Source organism: Lepisosteus platostomus, chromosome 17, assembly GCF_059453375.1.
Source record: "Lepisosteus platostomus isolate fLepPlt1 chromosome 17, fLepPlt1.hap1, whole genome shotgun sequence".
Lineage (NCBI taxonomy): Eukaryota > Metazoa > Chordata > Actinopteri > Semionotiformes > Lepisosteidae > Lepisosteus > Lepisosteus platostomus.
Genome location: NC_142627.1, coordinates 10,729,698 through 10,757,295, shown reverse-complemented (window position 1 = coordinate 10,757,295; position 27,598 = coordinate 10,729,698).

The following is a 27,598-nucleotide window of genomic DNA, read 5'->3' as shown; positions in this document are numbered from 1 at the left end:
CACAATGGTATAGAGAAAGGAAAGGGTTTTGAAATGAAGCAAGGCAGATGACGAGAAATGTTTATTCAATCAACATTCAGGATCTAAACGAGTGCAGATGCCTCACCTCTAAATATATTAAATCCTAGTAATTCTCAGGAGCTGTGTCCAAACAAGTTTAAAAAAAATATGTTCTCTTGTGGTTTTTGCATGAACAGCAAGGGACAAATGTCTGTTTTCAGTGCTCAAAAAGGCCATAAACAGTCATTTGAAAAATATGGCACAAAACATGCCACTGGAGTGACCTTTGTGGTGAATGCTGGAATGGATGCTGGAAAATAACAACAACAAGAACAGCTAAAAAACATACATGTAGAAGTGCTGCAACAGTAAAATATGAAGCAATGAGCTGCAAAATAATTCTGTCTGTGTACAACTCCAGACTTAAACCCTGAAATATAACTGTAGTGGCAATAACCGTAAAATGGAAGGCAGAATGAAATAAAATGGAGAATCTGAGAGCAAAAATGGTCGAATTGCTAGCATCTGGAGGCAGGAGAGGTGATGTCACTGGAGCAGAGCGGAGAGACAAGAGAAAAACAAGTCTCTCTATTTATTCTAATCCTCTTTCAGCCCCAGTGGAAGGCAAGGGCTGCTGGGAAACTGTAAAAGATGCCAAGCAAACCCTGCCGCCAACATTAGAAGCTCACATCTTTGTTCTCTGAAACCTGGTGTGCTGCCAAAAGGCCTCATTTCACTCTGCAGTATGATTACTGGATATAGGCCAACTCATGAGGGCTAATTCTCCCTCCCCTCTCTCTCCCTCTCTCTAGCTCACCCCAATCCCCCCCCCCCCGCACCACTGCCTTCTTTTCCTGCCTTCAAAGGCTTTCTGCCAAACATGCAGCAGTTGCCATGGCAGCAGAAAGTGGAACATAAAAAAGAGAGTAATGAGTCACGCCTCGATCCAGATGTGCCACATGTGCAGCCGTAAAAAGAAAGCAGTAGACAGATACAATTATCAAGGCAGCTCGTCAGAGAGGAAAAAAGGAAAACAACAACAAAAACAACATACACACAAACAAAGATATGAAACACACACACACACCAAACAAAAAGTTGCTTTGTGCAAATAAAAAGAAAGCAGAAGAGCGGTGTGGAATTTACCTGTTGAGGAACGGCAGTGAAAAATTAAAATATGATCAAATCAAACCGCAGCAGAGCAGTTCTGCCCTGGTTTCTTTCCGAAAGAAACTTTGTTGAAATACACATAAAACTCCCCGTTAACACATTCAGAAGAGGAATTGTGTCTTACTTTGTAGGATGCTTCATGTTGAGGAACATGCCTGGACAGGACAGTGAGCATTTTTTATTTCAAAAGTTGAAAACACTGTAGTGTGGTGCTCAGTATAAAAAGGAATCTTTTTCTTCCAGAGATTTTTATATCAAAAGTAAATGTAATTTGCTTGTTGTTTTTAGTTAGTTTTGCCAAAATGGAGTTTGAGTTCTAAGTGTAAAAAATCATTCAAAACTGATCTCTACAGCAGCAACACCTGTAGGAGGGACACACGTCAAATCAGGAAATTCAACCACAGGTAATGACATTAATGTCCAGGAATTTTGATTAAGACACCAATAAAAAATCTCCAGAAGTAACTGAGGCCATAGAGCATCTATGTAAAACACTACACAATCAAGACTACAATGGTCGTCTGAGCCAGAGCTCATCGGTTTCTTTGCCATTCAAAATGAAAATTCAGGAGGAGGGCAAACCCTAGGCTTGCCCACTTCTGCTCATCCACTGATTCTCGTGCGCCCACACAGGTACTGGCGTCCCGTATTCCTCCCTCCACCCCTCCATCGCCCTTTCTCATCTCCTGTACAGTAAGGATGTCAGTCCCTCAGACAGGCAGGGTAAGACATTAAATCATGCATTTGAATTCCCTTTTCACTCTGTCTTAATTGAAGTTGGGCCTAACTAATGTATAAGTGATAAGTGGACTGAGAGTGCACAGCTGCCCCTTGGAAGGGACATAGGTTTGTTATAGGGTTGCTTCTACCGTTTGTGCATCTGGGTGGGCTTGATGAGTTGTGCCTCACTCATGGGCACAGGAGCCATGAGCCATGGGCACAGGAGCCATGTCTGCTGTGGGGACTGGAATAGCAAAGTCTGGAGTCCTAACCATGATTCTGCATACCAAAAAAGAAAAGAGAGAGATAAAAGTGGAATTAAACATTTCATTGCCAGCAACTACTGCCGCGTGCTGTTGTGCATTTGATAAATAAACTTTGATTTGATTTTGATTTGAACATTTAACATCTGACATTTAACAGAAATTTGTGAGGAGGTCAAATTCTGATGCCACACTCCTTGAATACTTCTCTAGTCTTCTTTAAAACATGGCTGAAAATCAAAAACCAGGAAAGAACCAGAATTTGCAAGCCTGTTGCTTTAGATTGACAGAGGATGGTTTTGTAACTTCAAAATAAAAAACAAAAATGTTTTGTCTGAGACACCAACAGACGCCAGCAAACTTCTGGTTAATATTTTGTTTGTTCTGTTTCACATTGATTCCTGGTTTACTTTTGGATTTATGCTTGGGACCTACTGCAGGTGTATGAATTACAATACAGCTAAGATTACAAATTTTCCAGAACATTTGGCAAGCAAACCCACAGTGTAAATATTCTAAACAAATAGCACCAATGTCTATACATAAGTCCAGGAAGAAGTGGCAAATCTTATAATAATAATGTTTATAATAATATTTCTTTATTAGCCCTATACAATTTCTTGCATTAGGAATTCATCTTTTCACATACCCCAGCTTTTCTCCATGGAGACAGATAGGGAGAGAAGCTTGGGGTCAGAGCGCAGGGTCGGCCATTGTACGGCACTCCTGGAGCAGTTGGGGTTAAGGGCCTTGCTCAGGGGCCCAATGGAGTAGGATTCCTCTGCCGGCCGCAGGATTTGAACCGGCAACCTTCCAGCCGGCAACCTTCCAGCCCCAACTTAAAGCAGTTTCTATTAAATATTTGTATGAGCACACAGTTTCATTAATCCTCCAGAGAGATCCTATTTTTTTGTCAAATGTTTTTGTAGATCTCACGTTCGGCCTGCCATTTTCTTTTTCAAGAAATTGACAAAAGTGATTTTCATGTGGTTGCCAACAAAAATAACACAGAATTATTACAAAGTTCATAGTGATGTAACCATATATTTGCCTCAGGTAAGAAATTGCACATGATGTTCCGCGTTACGTAACGTCCAGACAAACCAGTTCTGAATCCTCTTCACCTTCTAAATCAGAATCGCCCGACAAAAGGTTAAAGACACTGTGAATCACAAATGTCTGACATTCCTACATAAGTACAGTAATATGCAAGTCACTATGTGTCATGGAAACCTTGTCTTTTAATTTTTAAAAAAGGAAGTGGAGCAGAGAAAGAAAATATGTACTCATGGACCAGAACATGCCTCTTTTTGTACCTGGTGTCGTTTTTTTTTCTCATAGAACACAAACCCAAGATTTCTCAGATGACACGTATATTGTGTCATGAAAGACAAACTGGAAAAGCCTACTCCCTTCCAGGACAAAGACGGGTCTGAGTGAGAAAAAAAAAAGATGAAAAAGAAAGCGAATACAGGCCTCACTTCATTTCTGAACTAGTAAAGAGAGCAAACACCTGCAGCTCTGAGTAATTTATCTAAATAGTATTCAGTGAACTTTAATCCCCAGTTATCTTTGTGTCTTCCAGAAATTACACACACCCACAGCCCCCATCTGGGAATAGCAAAAAGGTGGTTTCCTAACAACAACGGTAACTATTGTTATTGTACATACAGTTAGTTGTAAGTCAGAGCAACTGGTTTTTCTTACACTGCTTAAGCAGTCTGTATTTCAGCGAATGTGCAACCACACAGGGGCACCTTTTTAGCACGTTTGTGTCTTTTGCAGAGACAGCATGATAGCCAGCAGCCATACCCAGAGAAAGAAATTGCTTGCAACCCCCAGGCAATCCAGCCCTTTTACCTCTCACGAGAACGATACAGCAACATGCACCCAACGTCTTCTTCTGAGATAGGAGATGTTTAAATTGCGGGAGATTGTGGAGACAACAGCATTTTCCCACCTCAAGAAATGAAGGACTTTGGTTACTATAGTGATTTCTGAAAGCCAAAGTGCCAATTCATGTTTATGTGTGAATGAGTGGGGGGTTTCTAGCACATATTCTAGTAATTCCTTTGTAAAAGAAAATTAGGATTATTAGGAGTTATGTAGCAGAGCCATTTTGCAGCAAGTACTTGAAATTCTGCTTCCGTAGAGTCAGGTCAATACAGCATAAAGCAGTTCAAGTGACAAAGAAGCAGTGTATAGCCTATCCTGTTTGGAATGGATCCCAGATCTTTCTTCTCTCCACATGGTTGGAATGACCTATTTTTATCATGTGTGCATGATTGCATTTTGACACTACTGTTTAATATTCCATGGCACAATCCTCCTCTGCGATTGGAAGAACAGGGGAAAGAGTAAAAACACGGAGAGTGGTCGCTCCAATCTAGAAACTCACCTCCACTGACTCAGTCTGCATTCTTCACATACCCCTCTCCCCAAGGAGGAAGCCTGGGCCTTTCTCTGTGCCTGAGCCCCAGGGCTGTGACAATTCATAAGAAATAAATTGAAATGCCAGTCCACCGAAATCACCACTTCCCAGATCATTTGCGGTTTCTTCACATCTGCAAGGCCTCTGAGGCATTGGGTTCACCCACGCCTGCCATGCCATGAAACGTTATTTCTTCCTCGGCCAATCCCAGAAATCCACCTCCAATTGTGGAGACTAATTTAGTGGCATGTGAGGAAGAAGCACTTGCTGTCAAGATGACGAAGCTCCCAAGACAAAGAAACAAAATTCTGTTTAGACAAATCAGTGTGTGGAAACTTTACCCATATGCACATTAAATAAAGTTGCTCTGCTATATCTATTGTTATGAATCAAATCATCTAAAAAACATTTGGTTGGTATTTCAACCCCCCCCCAACCAAATCTCATTTGTTTTTATATAGCACGGATGTTATTTCTGCAAGACTTCACATAAAGTGACCACAGAATCTTTACTGCACCCCGCCATAGCGATCAAACTATTCATCTGAACTGGTACCAGATGTGAGACAAAGACCTTATTAAAATACATGAACGAGGAACCCTTTTATAAACACATTCCCATACGTCAGGAAAAAATCTTGCCTGGAAGTAGGCAGTGCTGCACAGCACACTTTCTTGAACTGATTTGCTGATGCACTTTATTACACATCTCCTCATTGAGAGAGAAAAGCATCTTAAAAGTGTCTCAGAATCAGGACAGAGTAACCATTTTCAATATGGTGTGAGGAGAGGGGCGTGACCTATTCTACATCTCAGGTTTCTGACATCTGAGCTTGCTCTTGAGTTGCCTTGACCAATCTCCAAACAGGTTCTGCATTTACACTTGTGGCAGAGAGCTGTGTCTTTGGAAACACTGCCCATTTGTTTTGTCATAGCAGAGACTGGCTGGTGCATGGTGTTGTGAAACACTTTATGAATATGATCGTCCTTCCCAAAACAAAAAACAACTCATTTGACTTTTTACGTCTCTCGAAACTAAATTCTTCCAAATCTCTGATGGCAAGCATCATATCTGACTTTGAAAAAGCACCAGCTTTTTAAATCATGCACATGTCTTTTTCAATTATGACCTGAATCAACACAGATAAACAACAAAGAATAAACTGATGATAACAGGACATAAAAGTATTATTCAAAAGATTAATTAGAGAACTGTCAGTTGCTGTTGCTGAGATAATTAAATCCCTGCCCATGAAAATGTGTATTGTAATCACATGTGTATTTTTTATATATAAAAATGTGTATTCACTCAGGTAAATGGGATGAAACCATGCATACTGAGACTATGGCTTGTGTTTCAGCTTCGGAAGAACTTTAAGATCCCTCATGGAAAAAAAGAACATAATCACTAATTTCTGTGGCCCTTTTTTATTATTCATTCATCAACTCAAACAGTGAGCAAAGCAAATCTAAACAACCGAGGCCGCCATGCTAAACACCATATACAGTATATCTTTTCTCTTCTCCAAAAACATTATCTTTAGTCTTGAAAAAACAGGTAGTTTTTATTCTAATTTAAGATGTATTTCTGGTCATGGGACATAATACGACAGGCCCTACATAAACTCGAAGATGAACTGTGGCTAATAGAATTCTTTGGTTTATCATAAAACTCCTACATATTGCAAGGCACTTTCAGTTCACTCAAAAGTATGCAGACGGAAAAATTATGAAGATACGTCAACAAGTCTGTGTGAAAGAAGAGTGTAGGAGTTTTCTTTACATTAACACTTTCACTATATCTTACGTTAGCAGGAAGTCCCTAACTGACAGATTGAATAATGCAGAACTGAAATGAAATTACTTCATTTAAAAGAGGGGAATTTTGACACAGTTCTGGGTAAGCTTGTTAGCTTAATCATATAATTGTTGTATGTTCTTTTTTACTTGCAGCAGTTTGCCATTTTGTGGCATTTTGCAATATGTACTGTTTCTAATGTTGAAAAAAAAGTGTTTTTAAATAAGAGATTGTGTGATGAAATGTGGGGCAAATGAATAATGCCAAAAATGTTAGCCCCATTGTCACCCAAAACCCACATACAGGACTTTTTGAGGTTTGAAAATTTTTTCTTGAATTATGAATGTCATTCTGGATTCTCCAAAAAGCCTGAACCACCTGAGAAGAAAAGAAGATTCTGAGTCTGCAGTAAAAACATGGAGCACTGCACACAAGTGGAAATTAAGAGGAAATGCAGGTTTCCTGGGATTCATCCTTCAAGAAATTTCTTTTTGAGATCTTTGGATCGTTAAGGTGTTATCAATCAGATGAGCTAGATTGCCTCTTGTTGTTGTTTGTAATGTATTTGCATTCAGTAAAAGCAAAACAATGTGTGCTAGGTTAACTTTACTGATGTCCAGGGTATCTGTGAAATAAATGTACTTAGCCTTTCCATCCAAGGTGTTTTTGCTGCCTATGTTACATATTTTTAAGCAGATGCAAAATAAACCTGAAAAAATCCATTTCTTAGTTTCAGTTTGCTACTTCAGTAATATCAAGCACTTAAAATGTTATTTTTAAAGTTATTTAAGGATGTATAAACTTGTTACAGTGATAACTAAGATTACAGATTAAGGTGCAAAGAATAATTGGAGACAGAGGCTAAAAAATATGAAAACAATTCAGGGCAGAGGAGGCAGGAACTCTTTGTAGCAGAAATGATGTCACAGCCTCTTCTCTGCTTTCAATTTGTGGAACTATGATAACTTGACCGTTGGGATTGTGGCTTCATTCACAACAGAGTCTATTGTGAAACAGAATTAGGACACAAGAAATAAAAACCCCAATCACTGGGCAAGTTCCAAAGGCATGGCATTTTACGTAAGCTGTCTTTTGTCTACTCTCAGACAGTAGTGTTTATAGAACAGGAATTTCTGCAGAGCATATATATATAAACACATTGCCAGCAATTATACCATCATGGACCACGCTAAAAAATGCACATTGATTTTTCTTTTCTTGTCATTTTTATATGAGCCAACATTTACCCCTACAAAGCCGTTAGTGACAATTTATACAGTACAATGATGGCATTTTTGCCATTTTCTGCAGCCTTGCCATAAAAAAATCTATCTAACCACAATATCTGAGGGCACCCCTCCCTCCACAGTGTGACTGTTCTTTTTAACCTTGTTGCATTTTGGGTAATATTGATGCCTTAAGTATCTTTCAAATTTGAAGTTTAAATGTTTTAACAAAGTTGTGAATGTCTTAAGTACTCTAACAAAACATTTTGAATCATACCTTTATGTGAAAGTAAAAAAAAATGTTTTGGGGGTTTATTTTATGAATGGGACATACATTGAATGGTAACAGAAATACGCCTGTGGGTGTGTACACGTGTGACCGAGAAACAACTCGGGATAAAACATTTTTTTTTTTTAATTTTAAGAAGCAGCACAAACTGGCAAGTGCAGCTCTGTTTTCTTCTCTTCCCACATATATTTTCGAGCCAATACTATAACGTACAGGGAAGTAAAAACCATTGCCAAAAACGTTAAACCCCAGGAAGACAGATAAGCGCAAAGGGTAATAATATTCTGAGTCATAAGGGATTTTCATGCATTGTTTAGTTACCCACAGGTCACATGGTGCACTCTCCATACAGTAGAAGGTGATAGAAAGAGATGAGTGTTAACAGTGGGGACTGGAGAGAGGAGTGCACTAACACCCAGTTTGTGACCTTGACAAAATGATAAGCTAGTGTAATGTGATTACATGTCATGCATTGTGCAAGCCACGAGTCATATCTATAATTACTCTGGCAATAGTGCATGTCTGCCGTGTGTGAAAGTGTTTGCATATGCAAGTCTGTCGGGGTGGAAGGGTGGTTCGGTCATATAAAGCCTTGAGGAACACCTGACCCGTGCACAGTATTGCACAGCTCTTTGATTTTTACCAGTAACCTGTTCTTGGCGAATAGAGACCTTTTAGTGAAACAGACTGATCCAAAAAGTTGAACTTGCACGCTCTGTGTAGACAGAACAATAAGAGCCACATATCCTGGTCTCAGGATATGGTCATATAACAGGTTAAAGACTCTCTCTGGTCTAGAACAAAAGAGAATGAGAAGAGACTTGATTCACCTGTATAAGATTCTAAGAGATAAAGGTGGAGTCAACCCAGGGGATTTTTTAACACCTGCCTGTAAAATGACACTGTATCTCAATTGCAATCTGAAAGGAAGTTAATCTAGGACAGAAAATTTTTCTTTACAGGAAGAGTTGTGGGTGTCTGGAACATGTTGCCCAGACTGGGGGACCTCCTCAAGAAATGGCTGATAAAAATGTTTGATTCACTTAATCTTAGTCAGAAAACTACCAAATGAACTGCAGGGGCCAAATTCCCTCCTCTTTTTGGCAGTCTTTCTTATGTGCTTCTGTCCTCACTGCTGACATGGATGATGAAACTGGGATCACCATCCTGGTCTGATCACAAAGAGTTAAAAATAAATTTAACACTATTTAATGAGGAAATTGAAAGGAATGGGTGAAAACATTGGGTGCCGTCTCTGTTATCATGGCATTTAAGGCTCATTTAAGGCCATCTCATTCATGAATGGGTATACTGATGTGGTAGTTGCATTACAGTGACTGAAGGCCATAACTAAACTGCCCCTTTTCCCTCATTTGCATGCAATGAAGTGATTCATAAAAAATATATGAAGGTAAATGGTTTTTATTGGTTTGGAAACTACCTTATAGCCTCATTAACTGCTAAGAGTTAACAGTGTAGGTTTGTCAATAGGAAACCTTCAGTGCTGTTTTCTTCTATTTTTGTGTGATTTTCTGACATGATAATTTTGCTAATCACAGTTAATTGAATGTATGTAGAGTATCTGTTGTGTCAGCAACATACAGCTGTGAGATCTTGGAGCAATTTTAATTTCTGGCAGTAGCTACAGCTACAGTCCGTTAACCTGACCGAGATAGTTATAGTTGCTGTCAGGAGAAAGGGGATTTTTCAGGTCTTTCATTTCATTAGCCCAAACCTTTAATCTAGAAAATGACTAAGTTAAATTAAGAGATGATATGTGAAAATACAATGAACTATTAAGATGTCATTTTGAATATTGTTTACAAAATGGGTCACCATGTTATATAAAAAACATTGTTGCTCTGGAATCAGCGAAGATGAACCAGATAAACACCTGGGCACAGAAAGCCCTGAAAACCCAAAAGTCCACAGTCATTTAATCTTGAACAGGAAAGACTTTGAGATCTGATTGAAGAACTCAAAATTCTTAGATCAACACTTAACAAAGTCCCTTCTGTGATCTTCTTCAGTATAACCGTTGAAACACAGACCAGAGGGCACAAGTGGGAACTGTGATGATATGTGTTTAACAGGACATTTTGCTTTACCCAGAGGGTGGCAGGAGTATGGAACAAGCTAACCATCTGATATTTTGTTGTTTTTTTTTCAAGAAATGGGTCAATGAGTTCCTTGGATTGCTTAGTTATCAAAAGCCAAATGTAACCTGTCTTATTTTCTTATGATCATGATGCAAGACAAGGTTTTTAGTTCTACAAACAAAACAGTTAAATGTTTATCAGGAGCTGGGCAGAGAAAGTTAAACTTTGTGGAACTGCACATTTCCCATGCTTGCAAAATTGCCCTGTATTTCATTGCTACTGGAGTATTACGTAAATCTGGGATTACATTCTGGGAATAAACCTTCTGTCAATGTTTATATAAGACTTTGCATTTCTGTTGCTTTCAGTGATAGCATTTGCCACTGCAGTCTATCCATCTGTCATTCATTTACCTACTACATTTGTCCTTTTTCCATTGTATTGATCAGCTAATTAACCATCTACCGATTTTCTAGCTGCTTCTTCCAATTCAGGGTCATGGGCAAGCAACAGGCACAAGGCAGGAGGACACACTCTGGAGGGAAGAACAGTCCATCACAGGGCTCACACAGACACGCACACACTCACGCCAGGGCCTGTGTTCCCCTGAACTAAATGAACCTACCACGTCTGTCTTTAGACTGTGGGAGGAAACCAGATCACGCAAGGAGAACCCAGGGAGACCATACAAACTCCACACAGACAGCACCCCAGATCCAGAACTGAACCCAGGGCCCCAGCGCAGCAGGGCAGCAATGTCAACCACTGTGCTACCATGCCACCCCGCAATTTAGCACATTTCCTGTGCTTGTAATTGAATACTGCCTTTGTTTACCTTTCACAGCCAGTCTTTTGTAATGTTTTTTTTCCAGAAGCACCTTACTTATTGTTTCTAGTCTAGCATCCACTTTGTCGCCTGCTTTACACTGTAGTTTCCATCTGAGTTGCAGAGGGGGTCCCCGAGGTGAGTGGGTGAGCCACAGCCGGACCCCTGTTTATCTCCACATGTGACTCTCACCTGCTGTCGACAGGCTTCCTGACACAGAACAGCCGCCGCTGAAACTCGGCTCTTCTCGCTTCACTTGTTCTAACTTTGCACTTTGTGTTTTTAAAAGCGTGTTATTTATTCATTATTTATTTATTTATTCATTTCTTTTCTAGCAGTTCGTCAGCTCAAAGGGTGGTGGGAGTCTGGAACAAGCTACCAGGCCATGGTGTTGAAGCCGCTATACTGGCTAGTTTGGAACATCAGGACATCTGCCAACCTTATAGCTGAACTACATGGGCCGAATGCCGTCTGCTTCTTCATAACCTTTCAGTAAAAAGACACAAGAGTGTAAGAAAAGGCCTCTGTCACTCTATTAGGAAGGTAGCATGCACAGGATGGGCCTTTGCATTGGTGTCATGTGCTGCAAAGTACTCGGGATTTTTGTTTTACATTCTGATTTGACTGTACCCGTTTACTCCATAAACAAAATGTGGAGACAGATCACAGAGTGGCCAGTTGTGACCATCAGCATTAATCAAGCCATAGACTGTATCTTTTCCCCTTTTTACAGACACAAACTCCTTTTCTTAGAATAATAAGTTGCTAAGTGGAGTAATTTACCTCCTTTGCTTATCTGTCATATTAATTTGAATTCCACATGCCACCATGTACTTGAGCAACTCGCTGTTTAACTTAAGTCCTGGTGTAATTCTTCCAGTAGGGGGTTAAGAAGTGCTTGCTGTAATAGGGACTTCTCTATTTGTGACAGTGGGGACGCTGTAAAGCACTGTGTGGGACAGGGTGGTTTTCTGAACAAGACATTAGAAAGAGAGAAGGACAGGGTTTCTTTAACTCACAAACTGGGACTTCCATAAGATTTATACTAGAATGAAGTGAAACCTAAATTAGCAATATGCAAATCGCAACAAAAAAAAAACCCAAGTACGAAAAGAAAGAAAAAAAAAATTCCTGAGGAACTATCGTTGAGTGGAACTAGTAAACTTTAAAAGGAACTCTTGTTTTCACACTTACTACCACTATTGTTTCAGGACGATCTCTTACCACTGAACTCAGACACCCTGCTGTCCACATGGTAGGAAGGAAGGTGAAAATAGATTAACAAACACTGTGCATTTCTGTCACCCAACAGTGGTCAGACTTAGCCTAACAAATGAGATATGGTAAAGGAACTGAACAAGTGAAAAAATCAACAGAACAAACTGAAGACTGAAAGAACCAAACTTTTGTTTGTTTTGAACAGAGAAGACCATAAGGAAAACTGATACTTTTGAAATCCTCAAAGAAACTGACAAAGCCAAACCAGGCGACTTCTACAGAATGTGAATTCTGAAGAACATTTTGGTCTTCTTCTACAGTAAATTCAGTTCATCCAAAACCAGTGGATACAAGCGGAATCTAAGTGGAATTTATTTAAATCCAAAAATATAAAACATTTCTTTATCTAAAAGATTGTGGAAGTACGGAACAAACTACTACCCAGCCATGTGGTTGAAGCTGATACCTTGGCTTCTCTCAGGGAACACCTGAATGAGTTCCTGCAATATGGGCTAGAAAAATGAATGCCCTTCTTACATTTGTAACTTGTTCTTATGTTCTAAAATGACAGGTGGTTTGATAATCTACTGGATTCATTTTAATCTGAAATAGTTTAAGCAAAGTGTGGTCTGCATCAGGATGTCTGCAGTTCAAAGAGTACACAAGCGCACTTCTATAAGACACACCTTTAAACAAGCTCTCAAATGTTGCAACACCTCTATTTTATTTGCTTTATTCATTTCAACTTCATGACGAAAAAGGCAGGGACTAATCTGGGATTAAATTTCTATCACATGTGAGAACCTTTTTTCGAAGGAACTTTTCTTGTAGAAGGCTGGCTTGCAATTATCCTGGAGGTAAAAACACGCTAAATCACAATCATGTCTTTCCATGGAGTTGACCATGTTAATTACTTTGTGAAGCACGGGCGTCATTGTCTTAAATATTAGGTCTTTTCTGTGAGTAAATGTTTATCAGGCTTTTGAATACTTTTTAAAGTAAATTATACAGTAACCTGATTAAAAACACCAAAAACAACTGAAAAAATCTTAAGATTTTGATTTGGAGGTTATTTTTTCTTCCTGTTGCCAGCAACCTGAGGTTAAGAGCTATTGCACCTGTTTTCAAGGAGGAAGGACATTGGTCCCTGGCACCTTTGTGTCTTGAGAAAATGTACAGTTTTAGACAGGAAAACAGAACCTACATACTTTGTCTTGGAAAAACACAGAAAACGACAGACTCATCCAAGGGCTGCAAAGTTCAAAGCCTTGGCTCTCGTGAGAGCAAACATGCTGAGACACAGCAACAGGGACAAAGGTTGGATGGTTGGATAAACTTTCCCACTTCCTGTACCCGGCAACAGTTCCAAATGGAGGGTTAGATAGCCAGAAATTTTTGTGCTCCATCCAGAAACAATATTTATGGGCCTCAGCCCAGGGCAGCTGCCCCTGCATCACCATTACAATTGCTCAGTCACACGGTTGCCATGGCACTCTCCTGCTTTCCTCCTGCCCAGGGTTAAACATTAAAATACGACACTGTTTTTTTTTTTATTCCACTCGTTTCAAGATCTTACCAGGTTCTGGTTTATTTGCTTGCCAAGATCCTCATTGCAGTGAGCTTCCATTTAACCTTTAAGCATCGTTAACTGTGGAGGAGACTTAGGGGGGGGATGGTTGGTCTGCACAGGGCTTGGGGCCTTCTGTTTACAGAGGATCACAAAGCTTACCACTCGCCCAGTGTCTGAGGGGTGGCGCAGTGTGACTCTGACACCAGAGGGCCCCCCCAGCTGGGGATGAGCTTTATCCCTCGCACATGGACCTTGCAGAGGCTAATTGTCAGGGCTGTTTGTTTTTTCCCCCCACAACTGGATTTTATTGCGTTTTATGCTGGCCGCAAGCTTAGTAATTCAGTGAACAATTCTTCACGTACAACAACGCAACACCATCTATCACTCTGTGTAGCATGATCAATCCATAACTCAATGTAAATCTCAATTATTATTTGGATACCTGTTACTCTAATGCTAAACTCAGATATAGTCCTTTGTTTTTCACATGGCAGTGCCAAGCCTTCCTTGACCAATCTCATCTTAATGCTGTCAGACTTCAATCGTAGAAAAGGTCAATCATTTTAACCAGCATGACACTAAACATTTTAAAAAAGGTGATCTTTATTCAAGGGATTTGCAGTGCTGTATTACATTTACCATTCGTCAGATGGTCTAATTATGTTTCACCCTACCTTTAAAGATTTGCTCATAGCAACCCAAGTTAACTACCTACCATGCAAATGTCACTGAATGGAATTCAATCTAATTACTGACTGGCATTATGTCTGAATCAAACAACATGGTGTTTATTCTTAATGGCTTTCTTTACATTCATGTTGAGACAGTTATTGCATTCTTTAAGTCAAGGAATTGGGACCCTGACATTTTAAAGTCACGGAGTGGGCAGCACAAAGACACGACCTCTTTTAAAACATGTGTTTAAAGGAGAGAGAGGTGAGAACAGTATAAATGTCTGAATGCCTCATAACTTTTCAGCTCTCTTTTCCCAAATAACTGTACACAGCGCAGAATAACAGTTAACCATTTCTCCTTAAAACTCTCCTATTCTGAAGCAGATAACCTAAGGATTTGTTGTTGACAGAGCAGCAAGGAAATACTCCCTGACTGGAACTGTTTCGTTTCACTGAAGAATACCAAATGAGCCACTAAAAACCTTAAAAAAGAAATTCCTTTAAAGCTTAGCCATGGCTTCATGTTTGGATGAAAGTCCCCTGGAAAAAAAGTATTTTTTCTTCCCTCAGGGACTGGTCAATCCACCTATCCCTGTGTATCCCTTCTTCCAGAATTCCACCCCAGAAACCAGCTTGCTTTTGAGTTTTCATGTTTATTCCCTCTTTGGCGTAATGAACTCAACTATGTCTTCTTGATTTTCTCCTAATACAGGAAATGAGGAACTGTTCATGACAATCTGTCCATCCATTATCAGAAAGCTCCTTATTCCTGCAGCCTATTCTTGAAGCGCGAAGGCCACAATGTGAGACTACACAACCTGGAGGGGACACCAAGTTATTGCTGAGTACACACACAAGCACGGGTGTGTGCTCAGGGACACATGGGGAAACAGGGACAATTTGAGGGACCCGATTATCTTAGCCAGCAGTCTCTGAACACAGGAGGAAACTAGGGTACCCAGAGAAAAACCAAAACATGCACACCAGAGAACAGCAGACTCCAGAGCTCTGAGGCAGCACTGTCTTGTCACCTTGTTGCCCTGTTAGTGAAAATCTCACTATTATCTCACTATTCTGTAAACATGGAGAATCCTGCAGTATCTTAATAAAACACAGGTGACCGACTTAGCCTTTATGAATTCATCCCACATCTGTTTGTTGTTATTCTATTATTCAACCACAGAATGAACGTTTCTCAGAAGCTTCAGGCAAGGTTTTAAGTATTGCTGGTTAAACAGTCCAAGAAAAAAAAAACAAGGTGTTTTAGCACGGAAAACAAATTCAATTTAGCAGATAAAATCTAATTTGAAAACATAAGCAAGGCATCTGTTGTGTATACTGTTACCATCAGGTTTTGTTGTTTTTTTCCATACAGCGGAATAGTTCTTAAAGGACACTCAAGTGAAATTACCCAAAAAGTTGGTTGGATAATAGTCACAAGACAAACAGCTCAAGTCTGGTCAAACATTGCACTGAGATGTACAGCAGCTACATGTTAGGTCCGCAGCACAGGACTACATTAAGCCACAACTTCAAGTACATGAACCAGAGGACATAACTGGATACTACATGGAAGCGCATTTTAAAGCAAGAACACAAAGCATTTCTTTAACCAAAGGGATATGGGAGTGTGGAACAAGCTGCCCAGGTGTTGTGTTGAATCCAATAATCTGGCTTCTTTCAATGAACAGCAGGATGAGGTCCTTCAACGAGTTAGCTACGAACTACCGTGCAAGCTACTGTAGATAGGCCCAATGGCTCTCATCATGTGAAGCCATTCTGTTGTTTCTATATTCAATACATATCTCATAAGTTAAATGACAAAAACAGAATCCGTTCTGTCATGGAAATTTTCTGTAGCTTTTGAGGAAACTTTTAAATCACTTGGCACCATGTGCTCCCAGTTTTGTAATGTCATATGAAGGCCACGTATTTAAAACAAATTTTTAATCTACTGCAGACCATTTGACAAAAATATAGCCTTCCTCAACGGTGTCGGTGATGTTGAAATCTAGCCTCCCTTCCCCCTAACAATACTAGGGCATTCTGAAGAATTTCCTCTCCTCAGTGTCTAAACTACATCATTGGGTAGAACGTTCTGTTCTGCCTGGGGTGTTGTTTTGTTATTTTAATGTGCAAATGAGCACTTTATCCCACCCAAAGTTAAGTGTGAGGTTTTGAATGGAGGTTACCGTGTAAAATAACAAACCGAGCAACACTAGTGGAGGCAACCGGAATGCGAGAGAGCCCTTGTCGCACCACAGGGTGCTGTTTCTGCTTACTCAGCAGTCCGGCCTGGTTTATTTCAATAATTTTTAAATAGCTCTGCGCAGCAATAAATAGCCAAGCGCCGCGTCAGAGCCGCACCATCACAGCTGACTGGGCTGATATTCGTCTGACAGGAAAGCAGGAAGCTCTGTGTGTGAGCTGAAAGAGAGGCTGGAGGGAAGAAAGGAAATAGATTTTCCATTAGCTGCAGACGAGAAGTGCACAATGCTGAAATCCTGGGGCTGAATTTCGTGACTTTTTTTAGGCAGACCTAAATGTCACATCGGTGCCCTAATTTGTTAGCTTGTGCCAGTAGAGTCCTAAGCGCTACATGAAACTAGTAGGACTGACCCAGATCTTTCATGCCTGGAGAGAAGAAGAGAGAGGGAAAACTAGGATGAATACAGTCCCCTGGGATAGAAGCAGGTCATCTGGATTGTGGCAGTTTTTCCCATATTTTGCAAAATGTTCAGTGTTACCTGAACAATTTCTCTACAAGAGAAACTAAATACCAATTCAGGCCATAAGAAAATGGTTACACTTTATTATATTTTTAGGGATTTCTTCCCGTATATTTACACCAATCTTTTAATTCAGACTTCTCCATTCAATGAAAATCACAACTGTAATCCTAAAGTGAAGGATTATGCTCTCAATGCTCATTAATAACATTTCCATTGCACTTTTCACACCATAACAAAGCTAATCAACAAGCAACTGGTTTCTGAAAAAGGCACAGAAATCTAATTGAATTTGATTTTAATGGAGGTTAAAATGAAAGTTTGGGAGTGATAACAGCAACTGGCCTCAGCTGTCATAAACTGTAATTATTCCGATTCCCGATTTCCTCAGCTTACAAAACTCTAAATCCTATATGGAAGACCCTGCTTTCCTTTGCATTCATCTTTTGGATCCCTCCTAAACCCCATCTCCACCTCTGCAGCTGCACCTTGGTCACTCCTCACTCTGCAGGGGGGGTCCCAGCCTGCTTGTGCTATCCCTCAGCCCAATTAAAAACTAAGACGCTCAATGAACATTTTTTAAAATACTTAATTATTGGGTGTTGCTTTCCCTAGTGAAATCTACGTGAACCCAACAGATCTCTTTGTTTGAAACACGTAAGCTTCATTTTATATACCTGTCTGTGCCATGTTTTAGCACTATATAGTTCATTAAGTTCTGCCTAGAAGCAAAATATCAATTCTGGAGTGATAATGTTTCATGTGAATATACTTTTTTAGGAGAATTTAGAGAATTCTTTAAATAGATTAATTCCATTTATCTATTAATTAGATAACATATTGAACTGTGAAATTAAGGATTAATAAACAGTTGAACAGATGATGGATTTTGGTCTTGTTTGTTAAAACTGTTCCTAGTTGTGCCCTTTACTATTGGATACCCTGGACACTCTAATAAAGCTCTTGCATGGATCGTGCCCCAGTGAAACGCCTCTCTCTATTTCATTCGCAGAGGATTGCTTTGTACTTAATTTCTCCCTTTCCTTTAGGGTGTTCATGTGCAACAATATAGATTCTAATTTCAAACTGTGGTGTCCTGGAATTGGATCTCTTGTGAGCACAGCAACTAGATCTTGTGAGAGAAGCTGACCTACAACTTCACAGTGGATCAAATAACTAACAAATGGAGTCTTAATGTGTGTGAAGCAGCATAGGGGGTTTTAATTTACAGATGGCCAAATGCTAAAACAATAATAACCAAGAAGCTTTTAAGACGCTGAGATACCAACTCTCAGGTACCGACAAATTGAAATCAAGGCATTGAGTGTGCATTTCAGACTGCTAAGCAAGTTCAAGGTCTTCTTGTTTGGAATGGTGTTTGTCTTATTGCGGATCATCTAGGCCGGGCAACGATGTAGAAAACCGAGATAAAATCCCCTTTCGTTTTAGCCCCTGAGAGGAAAACTGCAAACTCATGTCATTGGGGTGCAATAATAGGAAAGAGAAAAACTTCAAAATCCTTTAAAAAAACCTCAAGAGATTGAACACCCCTTGTACACCCTCAAATGACAAGCCGACCTGTTTAGAGCCCGATACCGAGGAGCTCAGCTGGAGTTTTCCAGCATAGCATGTAGCCCTGCTCCCTGGAAACATTCAGAAACCCAACCTGTTAGTCAGTATGACATAAAACCAGCAGTCACCAACACAAGGCTCTGTTGTGAGGCAGAAAGAAAAGGTTTGACTGGGGTCAAGAGAGGTAATAGAAGAGAATTAGGGACCAGCAGGACCAGCAGGTATCTGAAAAGACCTTTTTTGTCTCTAAATCCTCAACACTTCACAGCTGCTCTAGGAATCAAGATTCTCACTGCCTGTTTACCCACATCAACAGCTGGGCAAGCTTTGCCTTCAGACTTCACAGTTCCGAGCAGACGTGTCTGTGATGTTGTTACGAGGTGTAATATGTTACCCCAGTGAAGGACACGTCAAGGTGCTGTGTGCAGTCCAGTGCACTGCAGGAGACTTACTTTACACGTATACACAGCATCTAACGTCTGTGGCGCGACAGCAAGAAATCATTTCAACTAAAAATATTTAGCTTAAAATGCACAGAAACTTTTTTTTTGTTACATACTGTAGGTTAAACTTATTGTATTGAAAACCTACAGTTTTTACTAAAACTAAAAGTTTTCACTACAGGGTTGTGTGAAGAAAAGAAGCTAAATTCCTGCCTTTTTTATTCTCAGAGATGGTCGCTTTTTTTTTTGGTTACTGGTTCTTTAATTTTGAGAGAGACGCACCGCTAATGTTGTTAATTATTCATTAGAATTAGCTTATTGGTAAACACACGAAATCCCTGCGGTAACTTTGCTCAAGCGTCCAAAAGTTACTGCAATGTCTCCCACGAGGAAAAAGCCCACGGAAAGTCCTTTCTTCTTGAAAGGCCCATTTTAAATACTGCCTTGGGACTGCTTTTCTTTCTGTCTCTCCCAGCTTATTAGGCGCTGCAAGGCCGCTAACGATTTGTACCATGGCAACCAGCGCGTTGCAATAAACGAAGAAATGCCATTGAGCTTCCTGCTGCTTCCTGGCAAAACAACAGCACACTTTGATAATTCAAGTACAGAAAATTGACAGATGCTGACATCTTTTTTTTAAAACAATGCCATCTCACCCCTTTTAAATAAAATGGTTTAGGGATTCCTCTTTCAATTACAGGTAAACTGTGGAAAATTCCTCAAATTGATTTAAGATCAAAGGTGTTTAAAGATTCAATGTTAGTCTGTGTGTCTGCAGGTTTCCATGACTCTAAACTCTGTGCACTAGCACAATAACAGCCACTAGCTCCTCCGAAGTACTGTACTTTCAAGAGATATTTGTCTCATGGAACCTTAGTGAGCAGTTCTTCCAGTATGTGTAATTCAAAACAATAAAGTGCTTCACAATACTGTATTTCACAGTCTTAAAAATCAACCAAACCTTTTTTGGGGTTTTGTATATTTCAAATTAAAGTACCAGTCTCAAGAGGGACAAAGCTTGCGTTTGTTCTTGGAAAGGCATTTTTTCCCTCTTCAGAGGCTACAGCTGGGAAATCATCTGGGAGTGAAAGACTCAAGTCATCGGGGCTGAGACTGGAGATTTCACACCTTCCAGTGAGACAGTAGCTACTCTGCCCTAAAATTCAGGCTCCTGTGCTACTTTCAGGCCCACCACTGCAGAGGAAAAGAAATGCTAAAAAAGTGTTTTTACCCTGAAAGATTTCCACTGCAAAACACCGACGGTGTCTTCTCCCATTTTTCTTAGGGTAGTCCTCTCTCACTTTTGTTCCTGTACAGCAGATCTCAATTCAATTCAATTCAGAATACTTTATTCATCCCCAGGGGAGCAATTTAAGCAACAAGCACTGCAACATTCCACACAAACGAAAAAAACCAACAACATTGCTAAGAACAAAAGTGTATACATACATCAAAACAGCAAACAGACCATAAAAGTCACTGAAAGGAACGTGTATAGTCTTTAAGAAGGTATTAAAGTAGAGGAGGCTCTGTCCAACAGACCTCATATTGATAAGACTTCTTTACAGTCATTCTCTGTGAGCCTGGCGGCTGTGGAATAAATGTCCTTTTATTTGTCCTGCGCTGTGGACAGTGTAGACGCCCTTCAGAAGGCAAGAGTTCAAAAGACTGACAAGGGATGTGAGATGGGTCCTCAGCGATGGAACAGGCCTCTCTCAGGGTCTGATGGACATGAAGCTGTGCCAGGGGTCTTAAAGGCCAATGATTTTAGAGCTGACCTTAACATTTTAAAAGCATAAAATGTGTATAAAATGCTGAAAGAATTCTGTTTTGGACTCCAACGTAATGTCAGGACACAATCATAATATCAGAATCCAGGGACTTTCTTCTCTCTGTTCACCACAGGAGGCCACTTAACGTGAAGGAACATGGCAGCAGTGAACAGAAATAAGAAACATCTTCACTTACGGGGCCTGTTTTCACACACCTCTTCTTTGCTTTCCTGCATTTCACCCTTGTCACTTTTCTTCTCACAGCTTCAATAACACTTTGCCACAAGAAATGGCATCGCTCTAAACTCAGTTTCTGCACTTAACACGCCATGCAGAAGTTCATTCTGGCATCTATCAACCATTGTCATTATCTTACAAGAGGAAGAGTAGAATTGAACTGAACAACTTAAAATAAAGCTACTGTTAGTTACAGAACTAACCATATTAAGTTTTAATAAAAGCAGACTTTCATGAGGGCTTCTTTGTTAACACTTCCAGCTTTGTAGATGTCTGCTCCAGTTAATTCAGTGGCTGACAGATGGGAATTGCACATGCTTAAGAAGTGGTTTAGATATACCCTACTTGACTGAGGGCATAAACTCTGCTGTATTGAGTCATCAAAAACTATTTCTGTGGTTTGGCATTCCCCATTTTTTATGAGAGTGGATTTCTGTGCACTTCCTTCGAAAAACCTGGGTGGGACTGAAATTAAAGCCTGCTGACTCCCGAAGCACGTACATGACACACAAGAAAACTCCCTGGACTGGGTTTAAAGATTTCTCTTTTTCAGAAAAATAAAACAAAACATTGGCACAAGCTTCCCAATGATGAACAAACAGATTTCTCTCACACAATACCCCTGCTGCAAAATGAGGAATCATTAACATTTACTGGCTAGCTGTTGTTGCTGGGTTTGCAGACTCTAGACTAAAGTACAGTATTAAAGTAGTACTAGCAATGTATTTGTGAGGGACAGCATTTATTCCCTATTATTGAGCATATTTATATATGGAAGTGCAGTGTACACATACAGTATTGTCTGCATTGGTATAAATTACAACTGGAATTGGAGTGGAACACAGATCTTTGTGGCTGGTGTCATGAGTTACTGGATTCTTGCCTGCAAAATATCTTTCTTTACAATAGGCATGGATGGAAGTTTTACAGTTGTTAAGAGGATACTTCTGATAGGAGGAAAGAAATAAGTCAAATCCAAAGTAATTCATTACTGTGTCTGTTTATTTGTGTTGTGAAGCCGATATAAAAGTGGGTGTTTTTTAGAATGTGAATTTTATCATGTTCAAGAGTGGAAAGGTCAGTACTAAAAGGAAACCCCCCTTCCTGCTCTGTTTCTGTATTGTTTCACTGAGTGAAACCCGCAGGATTGTGGGTACTTCCAGCTGTCCCATGGGAGATCCAGTCACATGACAGCGCAGGCGGGCCCTGCCGAAGGCCAGGTGGTGAGAGAGAGGCCTGTCAGGACCTCAGTGGAATGGCGTGCTGTGACAACATGTCGGCTGGTGCAGCCCAGTGCCTTCCAGCTCTTTTCCATTCAGTCTGGTGAGCAACCAGATCCACTTACACTACAAAACACACTCCGGCTCACACAGGAATGAGTCTCGGAATGAATTATTGCTCATGGAAATCCCCTTCTGCCCTGCCAGCCAGGCAGTTCAGAAGGGGGAAGGGGCTCTCGTTTCCTCCTCAAGAGGTCATGCTGTATGTTTAAAACACACACCAGGAAGGGAGGGGGACTAACTATAGTGCTTCCCTTTAATCTTTTCCATCTCCTCTTAACCCCTGCGCTAAAAACAGCATTGCCTGCGGCAGCGTGCACAACCGGTTGCAGATTGTCGTTTCAACTGTCTTTCTGCCAGCGCCGACAAGACAATACCAACGTCTGATGGAGAGCATTTGCATGTCCATGAGACACAGTGCACACTGACTTTACTTCCCTGATCCATTTAGTTTCACTTTCCTTTTCACCTCATCGAGCAATAACGTGTTTTTTCTGGGGGGGCGGGGGAGGGTTACCAAAACAGGAATTGCAACTTGCAAAGCAAGACGGAGACTGAGCAGGAAATGCATCAAGCAACACAGTTGCATCTTTGCCTTTAGTAAACTATATGACATCCCAATTATTACTGAAGAACAGTATTTTGTTGCAACACCCCTAACCTTGGCCAACTGGCGTTGCTCAGTTGTCCGGCTTGAAAGGGGCGGCTCAAGAAACAGGGGGGCAGGGGCTTTCTGTAATCTAACGGGGTTTTCGTGACAAGACACAGGAGAAGTGAGGCAAGCGAGGGGTGGGACAGAGTGTATGTTGTTTCAAAAAACACTGTGGCGAGTTTTCATCTCCATTGAGTCAAACAAAACTCGAACAAAACCTGAATTTCTCAACAGATACCTTTAAAATATTATCCATTCACGTTCCTAAATGTCTCTCTCTTTAATCTGCCAGATTTAAAGGTGAAGGCTACATACCTCTCTCCCTCACACACTCTGCTCCCGCTGATGTAGACCACTGCAGCCAGTGTGCTGAATTGTACTATGAGCTAAGGCTGCATAACTGATCTCCGGCTGCTAGGTGCTGCCTAGATTACAACATTTCAGCCACATGCTTCTTTTCTCCTGAGCTCTCCACAACAGCGCTTCTGAGTGGCTGTCAGACCTGCTAACCCCTGTATTCCTCCGTGATACCTGGGGGTCTCTGATTCCAGCCTCCTCTTATCTCCTCCGACCTAGAAGAACGAAGCCTTGAAAGATGGTGTCTTAACTGCGTAACTCTCAGACCCTGTCAGTAACAGTGAGAGAGGGCTCTAACCTTGTTCATATCTAATAACAGAAGCACACCTGCTTTTCTGTCTTCCTTAGAGCTTCCCAGTGTCAGTCTTGAGAACAACTGTTGTCACATTTATTGTCATGTTACTGTCGCTTTTGAACAGTGCTGAAGTCTCTTGCCTTTGCAAGATGTCTTGTTCGTTTTTTTTTCTCCAGCCCATTTACAGGTTTGTGAATTAAACTTCCATCAGTGATCATACTCTGAAGAGTTTGCTGTGGCTAGTTATCTTGTGTGACTTATCCTTTTAATTTATTAAGTAAATTATTTGGATGAGATGTTAAACCAAGGTATCGACTTATTGGTTGTTAAAGCAATAGTACGGTTGTTAACTAACGGTGTCCTTACTAAATTCCAATCTGGACTACTGTTCCCCCTTAATTCAACTCTCACTCATCCATCTGACCTGCTGGGTAGTGGGACTGTTATGTGTCGCCCAACACACCACTGGTGGAAGAAAGGGGTGTGTGTAAAGTGCTTTGGGTTCCTTTTGGATGAAAAGCACTATATAAATGCAAGGAATTGTGTTATGCTGTCTCTAACACTTTTGTTTTCCTTTTTCAGTATCCTAATAGTTTCACTGATCTGCTGTTCTCTACATGTAAACACTGTGGTTTGTTTTCTGTGCAGTTCTGCATAAGTGACAGTAGAAAATCTGTTAAATTTGAACTAAGTTCAATTTCTGAGAGAACAGAATTCGCAATCGCAGTATCGCAACCTGAGTGCTTTTTTCTAATTAATTATGTAATCCCTAGATGCTCTTCAACCTGTTTATTAATCGCATCTTTTATTTGCCACATCACGCCTGTGCCTTCTGATATGGAAATGCGTACTCTAAACTAATTGAGGTCTGTTTTCAAACCATTTCAGGACAAATTGTGCATTGTTTCAAGAACAGAGTGTTCAAAACAAGTTTAAAAAACAACACAAAAAGATTAAGAGATCGCAACAACCATGGAATAAATAATTTCAACATTTTGGCTAATTGGATAAACCCCTCAGCGGATTTTCAGATTTGTTCAATTTCTGTATTTGCCAGCTGAGGGTCAGGTATGAGATTTTGTTTCAAGTACTTAAACTAACTTGAACAGTAAACTGCAGATAGGTGATGCTCACTGACTTGTTGGAAAGGCATTCTGTCTATCGAATGCTCTTTATCACTTGAGTGCAGACTTATCCCCTGATGGCAAGCAACTTACCTCAAAGATTCTCAGATTCTGTACATTATTATGGGATGTTTTACCGCCACCATCCAGGAAGTGGTGTCTTGCAAGCGTTCGTTGGTTGCAATCTTGTGAGAGTTTAAATGATAACCCTGTCCTGTGCAGGCCCTGTGTGTGAAAGAAACATTCAGTTATGAATGTTTTCCTTTAAAACAAACCGCAAATTAACAATGTATTTCCATGCAAGATGGAGAGTAAAATATTGTTTAAGATACAGTAAAAGAGACGGTGGTTTCCCTCATACAGAAGTTGTTCATACATCTAGGTATAGGTCACAGCTGACATGCGTACAGTTAGGTGGAAATTTTGCTTTGTCTCATTTCCTACATAAAATTTAAATATACTGTTGCATGCAGTGTTAGGTTTAAAAAAAAACAATATCTGCAAAAAAGAGAATAGATATTTTACCATTTTTTTTAAACATAGAGCAAGATTACCTCCTGTGGTAAACCTTGTTAAAACTCTTCCAACTAATCCTTTCAGCTACTGTTTTGCATTAATCTATTTATTTAACCAGAGACAATTCATCCCCACAGTGTGCTTATAATAGATTCCAGCTCTGGCTCCCCGGTTTGTGCCATTCTGTTTTTCTTACATCCCATCTGACATAAAGGAAAAACAAAACTTATGTAACCAGAAGCTTCCTCTATCCCAAAAAGCACTTTCACCCCATTTACCACCACAAATCTCACCAAATTATGTAAGAAACCTAGATCTTGGCTAGAAATTTGTCAAAAGTAGCTTTTCTAGCATTTACCTCAACAGGGGGTCTCCATGATACCATTCAGAAGTGCTGCCCAGTTGTGTGTGGTGCCTTACAAGCACACTATAATAATTTATTTAAATTTTTATAATAATAATTTGCAGATGGAAACCACAATTTTAAAATCCCTCCCTGCCAGTACCATTCAAATGTCTGGGGCTGCACACTCACGGCTTGTGATTTTTATTTCCCACTTTTCTTCCCTGTAGGATCCGTCAGCGTTCAACTACTGAGTCAGTGAGCAGCCAGTGAAACTTGGCCAACTTTACAACTAAATCAAGCAGCCATTTTGAGACCAGACAGAACCCAGCAGTTTCGGTTTTACACATTTGCGTCTTGATCCCAATATTACTGTGGGTGTTTTGTTTTTTTAAGTCTTCTTGGCAGATGAAGCCAGACTCAGACAGAAGGATCTGATTAAGATACAGAAATGGATGAAACAGAACTTGTGGGCCAAGAAATGACAGACATAAAGGGCTGTGAATGTTTTCCGATCATATATTGAGCTGTTATCCAGATTTTTACGACATTCAATCACAAAAGAAAAGTATATGGGAACTATATGCCTCCCTTCTGTCTTTTGAGCTTGGCTGTCACTTTGCTCAGTGCATCCTATATGATTCTTGGCACAGCTGTTTTGTATCTCAGTAGACCAGTCTAGAAGGCTGATACTCCTAATTATAAAAGCATGCGAGGATGACGAGGGAGAAAATTCAATATTCTCATGTAAGCAAGCATTTTGAAGCCAGCACTCCCAAATAAATTCTATTGATGGGAAACAGCTAAGCAGTTTCCAAATCAATCCTGTACCCAATATAAAGTTAATGATTACATCTCGGAATTCTTGGCTTGTACACCCTACAGCAATTCAGGGATTTTTTCTAACTTTAGCAGAGCTGATCTGTAAGAATCCTGCTTCATCCAGTATCCAAGAGAGGATATCTAGGCATGTCTGGAACCCCCAAACTCAGCTTGCCTCAAACTCAATCAACCCAGTCACGATAGCTTCCTTGCAACATCTGATCATAATGAAAGAATTTTGATTATTCATGGGGGTAAGAATCTCTGAGACGATCTGAGGTGACCTCTGGGAGGCAGCAGACTGCATCTGCATTTTGACTGCCTCAGAAAAGGAATGGGATCTCCAACATCATCCCAGTTTTTTAGACTTCCCTGGCACTCCGGGGGTATTTTTGGCTAGGGTTTAGATTTCAGTGCTGAAGAGTCTCTGAGCATTACAGTGTGTACTGTAATTACATCAGGGTTCCATCTGCTGCATTGTGGTATCACCAGTTGAAGAAAAATCCATTAGGCAGCATCAAAGGTTTTCAGAGCTCTCAGCTTGTGTCTGTATCTTTCTGAATTGTTATTTCCAATATGACTCTTCACTTTTAAAAGAAGAGGCACACCAGTGCTGCAATGCTTTAGCCCTGTGGTGGCAACTTCTTCTCCGGAACAAAATACTTTGATGAGGTTAATGACATAAAAGCTTGTAATGCAGTAAAACACCACTTTCCAAAATTCTGAATTGTAACAAGTTCAATGTGTCACGATTTGTGTTGTACAAAGATGTCTGTGTGATATTAGCACAAATGCAAATCTCTATCTAGGAATCTGGGTTTTACTTGTTTTCTGCTCCATTTAATTAGGGGAAGAAAGTTAAACCAAGAAACTACAGACCAAGTCTTGCCCCTGTTACTAATACAGTTAAGGAGATCAATAATTAGAGCTAAACTATTAGAAATTTCCAAGATAATACGATTTTAAATAGACAGCCAAAGTTGTTAGAAAGAGAAAGTCTTGTATATTTGACTGACTAGAAGCCTTTGAAAAGGACAGCAGATAACACTAATTCATACAACATCATATATTTAGCTTGATTAAGGTCTCTTATAAACGGTTATTTCTCATGAGCCAGAGATGGGGCATAATCTAAGCAATGGTGTACCGCAGGGATCCATCTTAGGCCCAAT